At 38.0% G+C, this 14,349-nt stretch overlaps 1 protein-coding gene across 1 annotated transcript in view; it reads right to left on the minus strand.

The window, feature by feature from the left end:
- Positions 1-14,349, minus strand: part of THEMIS (thymocyte selection associated) — a 229,016-nt gene that overhangs the window by 15,767 nt on the left and 198,900 nt on the right. The gene's annotated exons all lie outside the window — the stretch shown is intronic.

A 14,349-nucleotide genomic window follows, 5' to 3' on the forward strand; every position in this document is an offset into this window, starting at 1 on the left:
GATCGTAACCATATATTTTTCTTGTTTCTGTTGTTTTTGATTTATGCTCATTTGTTAGGATTTTGTCCATGCATTCCTAATTTTAAATTCAAATTAATGCTATGATTATTTTGCTCAAGTAATAATTCTTGACTTTTAAATTTATCAATATAAAATGTTTAAGATCTAAAGAAGATTGTATTAAGCTATTATAAAATATTGAGAAACTAATAAACAGACATTAAACTTGTATGACTTTTTTGTTGTTATCCTATGTAATCTAATTTCATGAAATTTAGGGCAATATATCTTGCTGATTTATAACCCAAACCCAGAACATTGTAAAAGAAAATACTTAATGTAAATTAAAAATTTAAAACTCATAAAACTGAACTGGCGAGTAGATACTTAACTGATTTGTCAGTTTTTTTGTGTGCCTTTTCACTGGTCACAAGTTTATAGCAATTACATACTAAGTTTCCTCTCCTTTGGTCCATATGTAATAATGAATGCTTAAGGGTCAAGTGTGCCAAAGAGATCTGACACAAAGCTTTCATATGAAGGTTTTCCCAGGGCTTTATCACAGACTAAGTCCACTCACTAAGTGTAGTAAAGAAAAAAAAAAAATTAGATAAATCGGTTTGAAAGTAGGAAAAGATATAGTTTTCCTACTGGAGTAGGAAAGATATAGTTTAAATCTCAGCTCTATTTCTTTCCAGAGTGAACTCTCAGGTTGTCTGCAGTATTCTCTGTTGCAGTGATATAAAGAAAGGTGAACAAACAAATATTTTACAGTAACAAAAGAGTGGTCTTTTCAAACCATGCTTTCAGTTTTTGTTTTATATGCTCTTACATGTATCAGAAAGCTGTAATTTGATCTATTTGCAAATTAGCAGAGGAGTGATTGTGTACTGCTCCAAATTACTTTAGGTATGTTCTTTCTGCGTCTAAATGAACTATTAACGAGTTGCCAGGTTCTATCTGGCCCTATACCCCTTGTCACTTCCCCATTTCAGATGACACATTGGCATAATGAAATTTCAGGATCCTACATTTTTCCAATGAGACAGAAGGAAAGTGAGCTCTAGAGTGAGTGAGAACCACAGGAAGAGATCTGCTGAACTGTTTTTTTGTTGTTGTTGTTTAGGAATTTGCACTAGAATCAAGTCTCCGGAAATTCCTTCAGACTTGAATTTCTGAGAGTATAAATACCTGGAAAATAAATGTTTACTCAATTAGTTTACAGAGATTGAAATCAGAACCTTTAAAAATTAATGAAGTAAAGTCAGACCACTTATCTACCCTCCAAAACTATTGAAATCCCCAGGAGCGTAATGTCTGGGAGGGCTGACCCATCCAGACTTGCAGGACTGCAGGCTGTAGGAGGCAACATCTATTTGCAAAGTGGTTGTTGTTTCTGGGAAAATACATTACATCCCTTCAAGACAATTTAGTCTTAATGGACCATACATAAGAATTTTACATATTAACTCCAAATTTTACCTTTGAGCTCCTTGCATTTTTCCTCTTTTAGTAGCATACTCACATACTGTGAGAATTAAACCTGAACAGGTTATAGAGTAAGGACTTAAACTGCTCAGCTACACTTCTGAATGGGTGGGGTGAGTGACCACCTGGATTAGTAAGAATCCCTTTGGTTAAAGTGATGGTAACCCAAATCAAACTGGCTGAGGCAAAACCAGGTATTTATTGGAGGGCTGCCTTGTTGTCAAATGTGATTAAAGAAGTGTGACTAATCAACCTCTGGGAGGGCAGGGCTGTCCCAGGCTCCAGGAATAGCTGGGATGGGGCCTATGAACACTGCCAGGACTCTATCTCGGCCTTATCTGTGCTCCTCTGCCTTTCAGCTGCATTTTTCCTACTCAAGGCCAGCTTTCTGTTCTACTTCCCCAGGACCTGCATCCCACGTCTTGCTGCTCCCACTACCTGGGAGGCACTGGCTGGCCTTTCCTAATTCTCATTTGGACACAACCCAGGGAAGGATTGTGAGTCGTAGGCTCACCCTCGGTGTGTTCAGCAAGGCCCAGAGGCCATGATGCCATGATTCACCCAGCCTGAGTCTGGAGCCTAATCCTGGACTAGCCAACCTCACAGGAGGTGTGGGGGTTGGGGGGTTAGATCTAAAATAGCATAACAGCTCCCAGTCAAACCTTGTGGCCAGAAAGGAGAGGGGGACAGCGCAGAGAAGGAGGATGTTCACTCAGAGATGCCAGCAAATGAGCCATGTGACTACACTTTGTATATGGAGAGATTACAAGAAAAAGAAGACCTTACTATTTTTTCTGAAATTGGTCTCCTATATGCTTGAACTTTTGGCATTCCATATTAGTGATTCATCCATTCATTGTTTTATTTATTTATTTATTTATTTATTTATTTATTTATTTTTGGATCTAAGGCATCATCCATATTAAAACAAAACAAAACAATTCTTGGAGGAATGTGCAGCACTTACAGTTGCCTGCCCAACAGCTATCCTATTTCACCCCTTTTCTGTGAGGGCAGAATTTGCCTCTCTCCATAAGGCTGGAAACATCCCCAGAACCTACCACCATTTTTGGTACATGGTAGGCACTCAAGATTTGTTGAAGAACTGAGTGCTTAACAGAGATTGAATGTGTAAAGAGCCCCAGTACAGCACACTGATAGGCCATGTGCTTGGTGATTCAGTCCACACATCCATGGAGTAGCAAAGAGCTTAGTGCGAGTCTTGGTTCTGAACTGAGGAATGCTATACTTTGGAAAACACACATGCATATGCAGATTTTATATATAAGTGCCAGGTAGAATGAACGTCTGGCAAATAATCATAAGAGCTAACCTATAAAGTGTCAAGGACTCCTCTAAATGCTGACACTCATTTACTCACCAAACTGTCACAATAGCTCTTATGAGATAGGTAGGCATACTTACTATTCCCATTTCACAGACAAGAAAACAGAGGAACAGGGAGAATAAGTGATTTGTCTAAGGTCGCTTAGCTAGTACATTATTATTGGATCAGTGTCTATGGAAGTTATTAAATAAATATTCACTACAATTAGACTTGCAATTATTAAGATGCCATTTGAAAAGAACCTGAAACAGAGATTAGCAATGAAAGGGGAATATACTATATTTGACAGTTTTTATAGTATCATCTAGTGATGATCTAGAGAATTTCATTATTGTACATATTTCACTCTGCAATACGTGAGGCAGTTTTATTTTTCCATAATGGTCTCTAAATAGGCATCATAAATTGGCAATACATTTATAATTACATATTTACATAGTTTATGGACCCAGTAAGAGAACAGAACACATTTAAAGGATAATTCCAACTGATAGTCAAGCTTTCTCGTGCTGATGTTGAAAATAACTGAAATTAAAAAAAAAAAATTGTTTTGCAGAAAATAGTCATTTGCTCTCAGATACAGTATAAAATGAGCTAGATGTTGAGGTTTGCAGCAGATATCTGGTACATGAGGCTTCTTTCTGGGGAATAAATAGTTGCTACTACGAAGGGGAAAAAACTATAGGTCAGCACTAGGGGCCTTTCCTGAGGATGTATGTATGTGCTCGCTTATCCCAGAGGCTGGCACTGCAGCTGCTCTGAAGTGTGCTGCTGGGCCAGGAGAGAGGGAGCCACAGGGCACAGGACCGGTCAGCCTGGTTCTGAATGCACGTGTCCACTCTGGTCCCACCAACCATTTGGATACAATGCAACTGTGCTGTTTATTCCCTTCTGCAAAGATGTGATTTTCAACAGTGTGATTCTAGCATTTGTCATTTCAAGTAGCACAGCACAATTTTTATGTAAGGGCTATCTGATGGCTTCATATAAAAAAATTGACCATTTGACTTTGAATATTTTTAAGATTATATTTAGTTCAACATCATTTGATGAATTTTAGTATAAACACATTTCTATTGCAGAAATAATATTTCACGGTGGATGTGATAGATAAATTTGTTCCTGGAGCACTACACATGTTCCAAGAGTTTTTACAAATCTTTAGAGAATTCATCATACCATGCTCTAAAAGCATAGAATGTGGCTAATATTCAGAAATCTCCAGTTATTTGATGAGGTCTTTCGTATCTTGATATTATCAGGAAGGAAAAAAATCATAAGAAAGTAGGTAACTTGCACATGAATTTGTTTTTCCCTGAGGTAACAATATTCCATGACTTTGGACATATTATTTTATCCTTCTCCAGGTGAAACACAACTGCTACTCAAGTTCGTCAAAATTAGTTTAATTAACAATTTCAGTATTAAATGCTAGTATGTGAACAAGTTGTTTTGTTTTTTGCATAGGTAAACTAAAGTCTAATGAATGCAATTAACTGAGTGGCAAGATTTAAAATTTGCTAATTTTGAATGTAAATTTCATTTATTTGAAAGGAAACTTAAGTTTTTAGAATGAGATCTTAAAATAGAAAATATATGCATGTGTCATCACTATATTTTGGATTTGGTTTGTGTGGATGATAATATATTTTATTAAATATATCTGTAATATTACAGAATCAAATGTCATCCTTACAGTAGTTTTAAAATGCAATACCTTAATACACATTTTTAAAATGTTTCCTTGGGACATACAGAGAAGCAGCTCCTGCAATATCTTTACCTCTACCTCATTCCTCTTTCAAGAGAAATTTGGAGATGACACAGAAATCTCTTTGGATTCATTGGAGATCAACATTCTTATACACCCTCAGGGCTCAAGGTCTTGAAGAGCCTGAAAGTGTGACATTTGGTCATAGTCTCCGGATTGGGGAAAGTGTGCTGGAGAGATCTCTGTATCCAAGCTGGATACAGGATTCCTGGTCAAGTTATAAGCATGTTCCATAGTCTTGCACATTAAAATGGAGTGAACACTACCATTCATTGATTCTTCATGGTAAGAGATACTTAGCCTGCTCTTGGTAGTGGCAAGAAACAGTTCTGCAAATTATTCAGGAACTTTAAGAACATGTCAGCTCAGGTGTGGCTAGAATGGGATCCAAGTAAGTGTGTTTAAGCACTAGGGAGTGTCTGCTCATCTTGACCACACTGTCGGGGTCCTCCTCCAAGCTCTACTGGAGTGGAATTGTGCATGCCAAAGTCAACCATGCCTGGCTCTGCCTCTAACAGGAGCTGAAGACTTAGAAACACAACTACCTCCATGGCTCCTCCGCATGAGGGCAAAGTTTTCAAAACAGAGGTTGATTGGGCCCACTGTTAATGCTGATAGGACCCCAGCCATTCGCTTAGTTGGGTTTATGATAAACCAGAAGAAAACAGAACAGCAGGCTTCTCTCTCTGGTGCCTCTCTAGAATAATTCACGGTGGAAGGGGATGCGAGGATGTGTCAGGGAGAGGGTGCATTTTAGTTCATTTTATGAACCAAATCTCTGGTGCAGCATAGCCTTATTGCTGCCTCCATGTAGGACCATCTCAAGTGAATGGACTCTCCAAATGAGTGCCTTTTTTTGAGGGCCCTAAAATTAATGAAAGCTCCCCTGTGGATTTTTGCATGGGAGACATCAAAGTCCTGTGTTCTCCATATCCATTTCCCATGCTTTCTTTACTACTGGGTTTCCTGGTGAAAATCCATAAGATGACCACCTTCAGGAAAATTTGCAAACTATACTTTGTAAACATCTGCCTAAATTTCCTGCAAGCACAAAAATTTCTATTCCACCCTATTCTCCCCTTCCTCTTTTCCTCCATACTAGGCTCCTGGAAAACTTTCTAAATCTGTCTTTTATCAAGAGGTGGAAGATTCTTCCTTACCTGGGAAGTACACAATGGAGAGACAAGCCTTTGTGCTAAACTTTTATCCTCACTCACAGAACCTGAGATTGGGCTTTTGCCAACAGGCTATGGTGCATTTTTCCTTTACCCAACCTTCTTCTAGGAACAAGTAGAAGGTAAACCTAGGATACAAAGTTGGCTTTAGGAAGTGCATAGTAAATCAGAGGAAGAGGCAGAGACTATTTTGGCACATTAACCCTTAGGATTCAAGCTAGGACTTACCACATGTCTAGGAGAACTTATAATTGTACATTTGCACACATCTGCACATACATCCTGCAGGCCCACAACTTTCTATTTCACCCCACTACTCCCTTCCCATCTGCCTCAATATGAGGCACCTGTATTACTTTCTAAGTGTGTCATTTACCAGGATGTAGAAGACTTTCCTCACCCGGGGAGTGCATGAAGAGATCTGCCTTCATACTAAACTCTGGTTCTCATTCCCTATGCATGAGATTGCGGCTCTTGCAAGCACTGGTGACCATGCTTCCCATAGCCACCCTTCTTTCTGGGTCCTAGTATAAGGCAAATCTTGGACACAAAGTCAACTTTGGAAATGTGATGTAAAGCAGGGGGAGAGGCAGAGACAAATTTAGCATGATAACCCCAAGGAGACATGTAAGGAAGAGGCTCTTCTTGGCTCCCACTTGCTCCCCACTTCTCCACCCATAACTCCCAGTCCTTAGAAATAGGTGAAATGGAACACTTGGAAATCTGTACCAGAGCCGACTGAGGAGAAGAGGCATGAACCTGGGAAGTAACAGAGAAACCCAGGGACACATGGAATTATGACTAGAGGAGAGCAAGTGAACACAGACAGAAAGTTTTCTTATTTCCTACTAATCACAAAGGTAGTGGCCATGTTGGACAGCCCTATGATCCAAGGTCCAAAGGGCCTTGATGAGCTGGGCATAGTTTGGATAGGGCAGAAAAGCAGATACTCTATTCTTTGAAATAAGTAGGTGTTGAAGATATAATTAAAACCTGAACCCAAGAATTGTGTTATACATTCTTCTGGACTCCTAGTGTGTGATAAAGAAACAGATTTTTCTGTCTTAATCCTCCGCCATGAAAGACTTCTACTAACTTTCACCAATCCTTTTCTGAATGAACTTTAAACACCCTAATTCTTCATGAAGCAAGACCTCTGTGGAACATATAAATATATTAATATCCAAGAGATAAATGAATTGAAATATACTTCTAGAAATCCGTGAACAACACAAGTTCCTAGAGATGCATTTTATGTTCTGCTTTCTTTTGCCATCTGGCAAACTAGATCTGGCATGACCTTTATAACAACCAGAAATCATTGTTTATCTAAATAGTATCGTCTACTAAGCTGCTTTTCATGGCCCCCGGACTAAGTGTTTTTGGGCAGATTATAGCAGGACCATATTTGGGCCAAATATGAGAAACATATATATCTGAAGATCTGTAGTTGAATTTTCTGGAATTATTCTATCTTTTTAGATCACCTGGACTTCAAAGTTTTTACTCACTTGGAGTGGTAAGGGGCCCGACATACTAAGAAAATCCAATGAATCCTGGATTTTATAGGAGTTCAGCATGAGTCACTCCACGATGTGCCTCTATAGTATGCAGATTATTTTGAGCTAAAGGCAACCCAGACTTTGAGGGCTCAAGAGAAACTTCTGCCTCCCTCCTTAACTACCAAGAATTTAAATTAGAGGTGTTACCCATGATAAGAGTTATTACCAGAAATAACTTTTAATGACCTATCGATAAGGCAGGACAAACTTATAATTGTTGAATACCTGTTCTTATTATCCTCAAATGACCTTCTGCCCCTCTAAAGCCCCAAGGTACCTTACCTCATCTTTATGTCAGAATGTCAGATGTACCTCATTTTCCGTTTCTGTCTGATTCTCCCATGCATGTGAGGTGTCTGACTCTCTCATGTATGTGGTGTTTCCCTATATATGTATGTAATTAAATTAGGTTATTTTCTCTTGTTAATCATCTCATGTAGATTTAGTTATTAGACCAGCTGAAAGAACTCTGATGGGTAGAGGGGAGTTTCTTCTTCCCCTGAAGACTCCTGGATCTCTACCTTCAGAGTTTGGTGGAAACACAGGTTTGAGAGTCTTTTTTTTTTTTAAATCCTTGTCTAAATTTAGATTAGCAGGAGAAACAATTTTGTATGAGATAAAAGTGGTATTTCAAATTGTTTGAGCCTATTTCTGTTCTATTTATCTGTTTGTTCTTTTACCATTACAACATGTCTTGTTTAGTTTTCAGTATTCTTTCTTTGGTTTTATCCGTTTTTCCCCTCGAATATAAGGAAGCCTTGAATTTTCTATTTTTATTCTAGGAAGCAATGGTTATCTAAACTCTCTTATCTTTGCTAATGATTCTTTTATTATATTTGACTTTCTGGGTAAATTATCTTATAATTTTTAATTAATCATAAATTTGATTCTTCCTTTTTCATATATATAATTTTTTAATTTCCTTTTTCGTTCCTTCCTTCTGTCTTTTCCTCACTCTCTTCCTTCTTCCCTCTATTCTTCCCTTCATCCCTTACTCCACCTTGCCCTTCCTTCCTTCCTTTTTTCCTTCTCTGGCTAAAACTTCCTATATGATGTTGACCAACAGCAGGTCATGAGGCAGTCTTATCTTGTTTGTATTATATTCTTCATGACTTTAATGTGTATAGATAGGTTTGCATTTGTTTTCCATTTAAGAAAATGTTTGCTATTGGTTTTACTCATATACCTTCTGGACCAAATGTAAGATAGGAATTAAGGCCTGTAAACTGTGTGTGTACCAGTATTCCATGTACTTCCCTAAGCTGTGTGTAGGGTAGGTTGAGAACGCCCTTTCCTCTTTTCACTCATCATCTGTCTTGCTTCAGGCTAGACTTGTCTACATTTCCTGCCCCTAGCAGACTCAACTGTGTTTTCAGATCTTTACTGGAGCTGTTTTCTGTTGACTTTCTAGGTGGGCCAGTGAACTGCTTGGTAATTTGTCTTCATTAAGTTTAACCTCATCAGTACCATGTCTTCCCAAAACTCTTGAAGTCACCTTTCTCTGATTTCTCTTATTTTATTTCTTTAGAATTTCAATAAGAATTTAGTAAAAAAAAGTCAGTTCAACTAACCACTTAGATCAGTTAATGGTTCTGTTAAAAATAAAATATTTTCAATTCTCCAGTGTCAAAGCATAAGTGAATTTTTCCTTAATTAATAAAGATGGAAATGATGGACTAAAACTCAGTTCTTATCACACATCAGTGATGACAGCTCCTTTGTAATTGTTATCCTGCTTAGCTTAATTAACATTAGTTAAGAGCTTTGGTTCTGCAGTGAAAATATGTATATGAATAGGTTTTCTCTTTCCCAAAGTGAAAACTAAGCACATGTGTTGAAAGTGTGCTTTTCATTACATTTATTTTATAATTTCTTTTTTTTCCCTTATGTTGACAAAGAACCTTCCTAAGAAATAATGTTGGGTTTTAGATCAACACTGTATACTAATTAGAAAAAACAAACAAACAAAAATCACCTCTTATTAGTCTCTCTGAATAACAAGACTTTATCCAATGGGACCACTGTAGTTTTGTGCATATGAATTTCCGATTTTTCAAAATATTTAATACTCTGTTCAATGTTTTGCAGTACTGAATGTTATTGTGTCTTTCACAGTGAAATGCTGTCATTGTTGGGAGCATATTTTTGGCAAGATGGTGTTCTGTTACATTCCATGGGAATCATGGAGGCTAAGAGAAAAGAGAGACAGCTCTTCTTACCTATGGAGCTTATGCTGGAATTTTTGTTTTGGTGTGTAGGAAATTTGCTCTTATGTATGAGGTAGGCTTTAAATTTTTTGTAATGTTTGATCAAACTAGATTAGTTTCTCATACAAAATGGATACCACAGAGCATTGAGAAGCTCTTTTCTCAGTTGTTTATATGCTTTTAAACTTAGTTCCAAACTCTAAAGGAATTTGAATGCTGTCTGCAGTCTATATATATCACTGTACCCACCTTCATTCTCACACCTTTCTTTTAGACCCCTTATATTCTCATTTATTCCGTCAATGGATAATTTAATCTCTAATGAAAGAAAGTAATTTGATTTGTGATAAATGAATTTTACCTGCAATTTGACATTTTCCCAGTTTTATTAAGGTATAATTGACAAATAAAAATAGTACATATTTAAAGTATATAATGTGATATTTTGATATGCATATACATTATGAAATGACTACCACGATTGAGCTAATAACACATCAATCACTTCACATAGTTGCCATTGTTGTGTATGTGGTGAGACTATATAACATCTACTCTCTTAGCAGATTTCAAGTATAAAATACAGTATTATTGACTATAGTCACCATGATAAAGATTTCCTAGCAAGATGGCAGAGGAGGTAAATGCTGTGCTCACCTCCTCTCAGGACCACATCACTTACAACTAAACCATAGAACAACCATCATTGAGAATTGCCTGATTTCTAGATGAACTGAAACCCTACAACTACAGACATACACAGGAAGCCACCTCAAGACTGGTTGAAGGGGCAGAGACACAGAACAGGCTGGTCCCACACCCACATGTAACCATTAAAAATCGGAGGGATATCTCAGCTGCAGAGGTACTCCCCTGAGGAGCAAGAGGTCCCAGATACTCCCCAGCCCAGGTTTTCAATACTGGGGAGAGAAATCCCCATAATTTCTGGCTGTGAAAACAAGCAGAAATTGTAGCTGAGTGAGACTGAGGGTGGCTGCTCTCGCAGATGCTCCTCTTAAAGGGACTGCACACAAACTTCCTCACTGATAGACTCATTTGCTCTGAGCTCCAGTGCTGGGGCAGCAGATCAAAAGGCATCAGGGACATATAGGAAGGAACTAAATTGTCTAGTTTCAAGGTGAAGTCTAGAGGGGCAGCATGCTCCCAGCGGGAGGAGCTGGTGGAAGCCAGTTTCTTTGTTGAGCCCTGCGCCCTCCATGTGTGCAGATGCAGGCAGACATCATGTCTGAGACTCCATCAAATTGGCCATCACCATTCGTCTGCCCCACCCTTGTGATTCCCTGAGACCCTGCCACACCCAACTTTTGGGTGGACCCAAGCCGCTGCCAGTGGCTTTTTCATACAACCTGTCTTAGCTCATGCTACAGACTTTAATTAAATTTCTCAAAGATCCACAAAACCCAAATAAGCAGCATCTGGCTTCAGTGTGTCCCATAACTCTGGCTGAGCAGCCTAAGCCCAGTACGAGCAACAGCTGGCCTCGGTGAAAGGCTTGGCCTCTCAATCACCTCCAAGCCCAGTGCAGGTGGTAGCCATCACAGATTGCTTTGTGGCTTATAGCAGGTTGCCCCAGGCAGATTACAGGCTGGTGTTAAACTTGGCCTCCAGCAGGTCCCCTCCGAGGAGGCCCCAGGGCTGGCATGCCTGGTGGCCAGCTTCAGATCAACCCAGATCATTAACGGGTCTCCTCCAAGGATGATACACACAAAGGGCAGACACCAGAGCCCTGCTAAAGTGAACCCTGCTATGTAGGGTCAGCCCCTGAACAACAGCTCCTCCACGTTAGTCAGAGCCAATCCTCATAACCAATCAGCCCGAGGGTCAATGCCTCCCATTAATGTCCAAACAGCAACCAAGGCTCAACTACAACAGAAGGACACTCACAACCCCCATAAAGGAATGTGGAACATCCAGCTGAGGTGACCAGGGAAACTGTACCACTGAGTCACACAGGACACCTACTGCAAAAGGTCACTCTACTAAGACAGGGAGGCATAGCAGCCCTATCTAATGCATAGGAAAAATTACTGGGTAGCAGCCAAAATTGAGACAAAGAAACATGTCCCAAATAAAAGAACAGAACAAAGCTCCAGAAAAAGAACTAAACAAAATAGAGACAAGCAATCTACCAGACATAGAGTTCCAAACATTGGTTATAGGAATGCTCAGTGATCTCAGGAGGAACTTTAATAAAGAGATAGTAAATATGAAAATAGAGATAGAAAACACAAAAAAGAACCTGTCAGAAATAAAGACTACAATAACTGAAATGAAGAATACATTAGAGGGAATCAACAGTAGATTACATGAGCAGAGGATTGAATCAGCAAAAGATAAGGTAGCAAAAAACACTCAATCAGAACAGCAAAAAGAAAACAGAACCTCCCAAAATGAGGAGAATTTAAGCGTACTCTGGGACAACATCAAGCATAACAATGTTTGCATCATATGTTTGTACCAGAAGGAGAAGAGAGGGAACAAGGAAATGAAAACTTATTTGAAGAAATAATGACTGAAACTTCCCTAACCTGGTGAAGGAAATAGACATACAAGCTCAGGAAGCAGAGAGTCCCAAACAAGATGAACCCAAAGAGCCTCACATGATGACATATCATAATTAAAACGCCAAAGGCTAAAGACAGAGAGAGAAACTTAAAAGCAGCAACAGTAAAGCAGTTAGTTTCCTACAAGGGAGCTTCCCTAAGACTATAAGCTGATTTCTCAACAAAAACTTTGCAGGCTAGAAGGGAGTGGCAGGAAATACTCAAAGTGATGAAAAACAAGGACCTACAACTAAGATTACTCTAACCAGGAAAACTATCATTTAGAATCAAAGTACAAATAAAAAGCTTCCTAGACAAGGAAAAGTTAAAGGACTTCATCACAACCAAACAAGTATTACAAGGAATCTTAGAGGGATATCTTGAGGATGAAAAAAAAAAAGTATAAAAATATGAATAATAAAATGGCAATAACTACATATCTATCAACAATTACTTTCAATATAAATTGATTAAATACTCCAATCAAAAGATAAGGGGGCTGAATGGATGAGAAAACAAAACCTTTCATATGCTGCCTACGAGAGACTCACTTCAGATTGAAAGGCACACACAGGCTGAATATAAAGGGATGAAAAAGGTATTTCATGAAAATGGAAGCAGCAAAAAAAGCTGAGTTAGCAATACTTATACCAGACAAAATAGACTTAAAACAAAGGTTGTAACAACAGACAAAGAAGCACCCAATAATACCAATTCTGGCTATTTATCCAAAGAAACCCAAAATGCTACTTTGAAGGGACATGAGTACTCATATGTTCACTGAAGCATTGTTTATAATGACAAAGATGTGAAGGCAACCTGGGTATCTGTCAATGGAAGAATGGATAAAGAGCATGTGGTACATATATATAATGGAATGTTGCTTGGTCAAGGAAGGGAATGGGTTCTTGTCATCTGTGGCGGCATGGATAGACCTGGAGGGTATTGTCCTGAGTGGAGTATGTTAGACAGAGAAAGACAGATGCAATGTGATTTTGTTTATATGTGGAATCTAAAGAACAAAATAAACAAACAGACAAGATAGAAACAGACTCACAGATTCAGAGAACATTTTGATGGTTGCCAGATGGGAGGGGGGTTAGAAACGGTGAAAAAAGGGAAGGGATTAAAAAGTACAACTTTGTTGTTATGAAGTCATCATGAGGATGTAGAGTATAGCATAAGGAATATAGTCAGTAATATTCTAACAATTATGTATGGTGTCAGATTGGGGTGATAGATGGGAAGGGTATTGGGGGCAGGGTGAAACAGGTTAAAGGATTAAGAGTACAAATTGATAGATACAATATAGTCCTGGGAATGTAAAGCAAAGCATAGAGAATATAGTCAATAATATAGTATACATAGTGCCAGGTAGTAAGTATACATAGTGCCAGGTGGGTACTAGAGTGTTCAGGAGGATCACTTCTTAAATTGTATAAGTGTCTAACAACTATGCTGTATACCTGAAATTAATACAAAATAATATTGAATGTCATAATAAAGTGTAAAAAAATAAAAAGCCTAAAGAAACAAACAAATAAGTACACACTTAAAAAAAATATATCACAATTGCCTTAGCAGGCTATAACATGTATGTTTGTGTTAAGTACATTCTATGTTATTGGTACAATGATGAAATTGCCTAAGGACGAATTTCTGGGAAGTATTCCTGTCATTAAATAATACATAACTACTTTTTTCTTGATGGTAAAACTATAGGTTAGGTGGGACTTCATCGTGAAGCAGGCCCAAACACACATCAGATGCACTGAACTTCATGTATAACAATGCCTGGACTTGGGACGTTAGGGTCTTTACAGGTCTTTGTACTAACAAGCCTTTAACCTATTCTCCAGTTGTATCTATCTATAATGGTGGTCTTCAATCTTCTTGTTCACTTATACCCTAAGAGAAATTTGCAAAACAATGTACCTAATCACACATTATTCTTCACAAATTTAAATAATTGTACAGGATATACTATCTAGAATAAATATTTATATTTTTGAAAGCAGACTATTATATCATACATTTAAATATTTCCAATAGAAATTACATATCATGTGCTTTGATATCAACTGTCATCTCATTTTTTAAAAAAAAATACATGAACAAACTGTTCTTAAAAAAAATGTGCTACTGTTTGAGAAATATTCAAATAGATCAATGGAACAGAATAGGGAAACTAGAAGTAAATTTACATAAATATATGCAATGATTTTTTGACCAAG

The sequence above is a fragment of the Rhinolophus sinicus genome, linkage group LG05 (assembly GCF_036562045.2).
Source record: "Rhinolophus sinicus isolate RSC01 linkage group LG05, ASM3656204v1, whole genome shotgun sequence".
NCBI lineage: Eukaryota > Metazoa > Chordata > Mammalia > Chiroptera > Rhinolophidae > Rhinolophus > Rhinolophus sinicus.